Genomic DNA, 4,645 nt, shown 5'->3' on the forward strand with positions numbered 1-4,645 from the left:
AAGATGATCATGTATTTGTGCGGTTATCTCCGGTTACAGGTGTTGGCAGTGCATTGCGTGTGAGGAAGCTGAGTCCTCGATTCATTGGGCCGTATCAGATAATGAAAAGAGTGGATTAGTGGCCTATCAGCTTGCCTTGCCCCCACAGTTGTCGAATCTTCACGATGTTTTCCATGTATCGCATCTGCAGCGTTATGTTCCAGATGAATCACATGTGGTGATACCAGATGATATTGAGATTCGGGAGAATTTGAAGACTCCTGTAGGGCCTATTGATGTCCTTGACCGCAGAGAAAAGAGGCTGAGAAGCAAAAATATTCAAATGCTAAAGGTCCAATGGGAAGGACATACACCTGAGGAGGCTACTTGGGAGCGGGAGGATGAGATTCTCCGACTGTATCATAAGTTAGCAGACGGGTATGATTTAATTTTGCGGACAAAATTTCAAAAAGGAGAGGTGAATATAACACCTCACATTTCTAAAACATATATTAATATATTAATTAAGAATTAAAGGGAAGGGTTAGTGAAAATCCTGAAAATTAGGTGAAAATACAAAGAAAAGGTAAAACGGTAATTAGCCAAACACGTAACCCTAGGAAGTTAAAATTGAGTAGGAGGTATCAAATGATAAAAATAACCCTAGAAATGGATTCAGAACGGAAAATTGAGTGGTTAGACAAGTTTCAGAAAATTCGGTGAATAGTGTTTTTACCGGGTAAAAATATCGTGGTACAGTTGCACCGTAAAGCGTGCCGATTGAGTTTTGAGCTCTGGGTTTGGATATAAGTTATAAATGGTTTATAGGACTAGGAAATATGACTTCTGATGGAAGTTGACAGAAATTAGTGAGTTTTGGAAATCGTGCCTACGTTGCGCGTAACAGCTTAAAACTGCAATTTCTCCGAACGACCAGAAAACTCCGGACTCATCTGATCAAGGGTAATTAAAGGACAATGCTTAATGTTACAAATTAGAGTTTCTAAATAGGTTATGAAATTATGGACGTTTAGTGGAATCAGAGGGAGTTTTGAATTAGTTTGAAATCGCGTGAGGTGGCGGTTGGGCCCACCTCACTTAAGTCACTTAAGACACATGTGCACATGCATTATTCATCATCTCTCACACTCACTCCCTCTCTATAAAACCCGCGGCCCTTCCTCTCTCCCACCCCCATTTCTTTTCAATTTTCTTTCTCTTCTAACTCACTCAAAATGCAACTAAATCAAGAAAAGTTTGTCTTGAAACTTGTTGGAAATCACCTCCCAAACACAATGGTGGTAGTCTTGAGCCATGAAACTCCCTATATTTTGAGAAAATCCCCCCCAAACTCGCGGCCCTTTGGTGTAGATTTGCATTCATGGAGTTGTTTGGTTCTCCAATGGTTTAGTATGTTGTTGAGGCGTCCTAGGCAAAACTTTTGAGTAAGTTTCAACACATTCTATTAGTTGGATTAAATGATTTAATTTCATGAACCCTAGAGTCATTTTGCATGAATTGATGTAGTTAGAGAGCTCAAATGGAAATTGTGTATTAGATGAATATGTCTTAGAATGATGTCTTGGAGTGATATATGTCATAAAATTTATTGGGGAAAATTGATGATAACTTAGTGAAATTTAAACATGGTTCCATGACTTTGTGATGTTGGTTGGTTTTAGGATTGTGTAATTGAGTTGTTGTATGGTTGTATGAGTTAAAAATATGATTGTATGAGGTGTGGAGTAGTTGAATTGAATTGCATAACCTCTGGTGTGTGGCTAGGTACAATTCGGCCAAGAGAGAGTATTTTGGGTCCAATGATGCAAAAATTATGTAACTGATGTATGGTGTTGTTAAATGGTATTTAGAGGTATTGTGTGATGAGTGGATGCTTTGAAAATCAAAAGGAAAAAGTGGTTGGTTGTGTGGAATTGGTAATTGGACCTAGAGTGGAAAATATGGCAAAATGATGCAAGGATGGTGTAAAATGGAAAATGACACCTAAAATGGTGTTGGGGTAGCATTATGATGCTAAAGAAAAATAAAAATAAAATTTAGAAAAATAATTTGTGATTTAACACATGTATGGCCGAACCTCACTTGGTGGGGGGAGGAAAATTGACGTTTTGTGACTTTGGTGGGTTTACCGTATTTTGATTATCCATATATGGTCATTGTAGGTTGCCTTCCGCGGATTTGAACCCTGAACCGTGAGCTCGGTGGGTTGTCCTTGGTCCTGGACCAAAAAGGATTGTGACAAGTATTTTGAATCATGCATTTATGCTTGATAATTGGCATGTAATTGGTGAATGGAAAGTAAGTTGGGAATGTCCTTTGTGTAGGCATTTCTGTTATACCTAGCTCGGGGATTTATTGTATTGGAGTTGTAAGGAGGTGATTATTCAGGTAATCCCTTGGTACTGGGGTTTGATCCCCTTGTGTGTTCCACCATGCCCGTTCAGGGTAATGGTAGGAAATGTATGTGAATAATATAGGATAACATGCTCATGCATATTGTATGTGTTGCGGTACATAGGATGTACTGTGTCTCTGGCCAGTAGATTGTTTGCCTTCGGGCGTTACGGACTTCCACTGGATAGGTCTCCGTGAGGGAGTTCCAGTTGACCTAGGGTCGTGGTGTATGATCCGGATAGGAGCACACTAGGAAGTCTCGGGTGGTTATGGATGGAGGGTGCCTTGGTTGATGATCTGGGAACACACCTTGGTTTGAAACCCGTAGGCTTATATGTCGAGGCCAATAGGCTGGACGTTGCGTGGTTTTGGCATTGACCATTCCAGCTTCGTCGTATTTTGTATCCCTATGCTTCCCTACTTCACTAAATCCTTTGCTTTATCCCGTTTTCAGATGTTATGTTATATTATTTATATGCATCGAAGTGAGCCATTGGACGGAGTATTCTCCAGAACCTCTGGGTTACTGAGATATATTCGTATATCTCACCCCGCTTTGAGGACTTTATTCCAGAAGGTAGAAGTGGTGTCGGGGCGACGGGCAAGAAGCCCGTAGGTTGAGCTGGAGGACTTTTTCTTATTTTGCATTTTGGTGGCCAGTGAGACTAGGCTAGACTTAGGGCATGAACATTGTATATGGATTTAGGATGATGTATATTGTCGTATTTGTTCATGCCATCTTTTGCCTAAGTCTAGTTGCATATTTATTATATTTCATTTTGAGGTTTACTTCATTATGTTGTATTTAGAGATTTTATGGCCTTATGATTTACAGTGGAGAATTGTAATTGTAATATTTGGATCTTGTGTAACATTGAAGTATATAATATGATGAAAGGGAAATACTTCTATTCTAGGATGTGAATGATGATTTATGATTCAAAGAATGCATGCAATTGGACCTTTGTGATTGAAATAAGTTAACTTGAAAAAGTAAGCATTGATTATGTATTTTGAGCAAATTGGATATAAACTATGAAGGGTTGTAAGAGTACCAAGGCATTGCTGGTCCTTGTGTGCCACCCAATGATTATTAGGTACAAATTTTGGTTAGAGAACACATTTGCAAATTTGGGATTTATCGGAAAAACAAAGGAAACTCTGGTGAATATTTTAGAAATTGGCAGAATTTAGGCAAACTTTGGGTGAGTATATATGCCTCCACAGAAGTCCGTTAGGGACATTCCATACTTCTTTTTGATGCTTGAGATGTCCTGTATCTTGTGGTAAAATTTGGGAATTTTCTGGGTTGGACGTCGGCCTGTAGAGGGCAGAGAGCACGGACTGCTCATATGGCCACTGCACTTGTGGGTGATCTGGAGCGAGTTTGGGAAAATTATTTCTGCTTCGTTTCTTGGTCAAATTAGGTGTGTGATATGTAAAATTGAAGCTTGAGATATCTATTTTATTGTATAAAAATTTGAGAGCAATTGGTTGAGTGGATTTTCCAGAATAATTGATTGAGTGAAGGCTGTTTAGAGCCGTTTTGAGGTTGGCTGGCAAATTTGCTTGTCCAACTTCAAATGGCGGTATCCGGAGTAAACGAGAACTTTATGACTCGTGTGATAGCTTCCTAGAAAGGTAATTAAGTCTAGAATAACATACTAAAAGATGAGGGTCTTGTAGATTATGTTTTGTCCGCAGAAAATAAAAGATCAAACTATGTTCGGATAAGTAGAAAACGTACAAGTGAGATTTTAGCTAAGTGGGTTTATGGGAATCCCTTAATGACTTGAGAGAAGTAATATATGATATAAAAGTAGTTTAAATAATTATTCCGTAAAGAGTTTACAATTACGGTCACAACTTTTATTTATTACGCTATATTATTGTTTTAAATGCTCGCGTAATAAAACGGAAAAAGTTTACTCGCATTTTTATAAATGAATTGTTGTGATTGTAACTGCGCTTAATATCATAATTAATGTTAACAATACCGGTGTACAACAGGCTGTTACAGCTTCAGATTTAATGCATCAGATGTAACTCCTTGTATCTTGAAGCTATCTGCCACATCCATGAAATTCTTCAAGTGCTCCATTGAATTGGCCAATTATCTGCAGCATGCTGAAAATAACTGGTTTCAGCTCAAAGTTTCCTGCTGCAACATCAGGTTTTACAATCCCTGAATGGAGATTGTTGAGTGTGGGGACTCCATGTGCCCTGATAGGCATCTCAGCTCGTTCATCCC

This window comes from Gastrolobium bilobum, unplaced genomic scaffold (genome assembly GCF_033153095.1).
Source record: "Gastrolobium bilobum isolate Gb01-03AN ecotype WA unplaced genomic scaffold, APGP_CSIRO_Gbil_v1 utg214835, whole genome shotgun sequence".
NCBI classification, from domain to species: Eukaryota; Viridiplantae; Streptophyta; class Magnoliopsida; order Fabales; family Fabaceae; genus Gastrolobium; species Gastrolobium bilobum.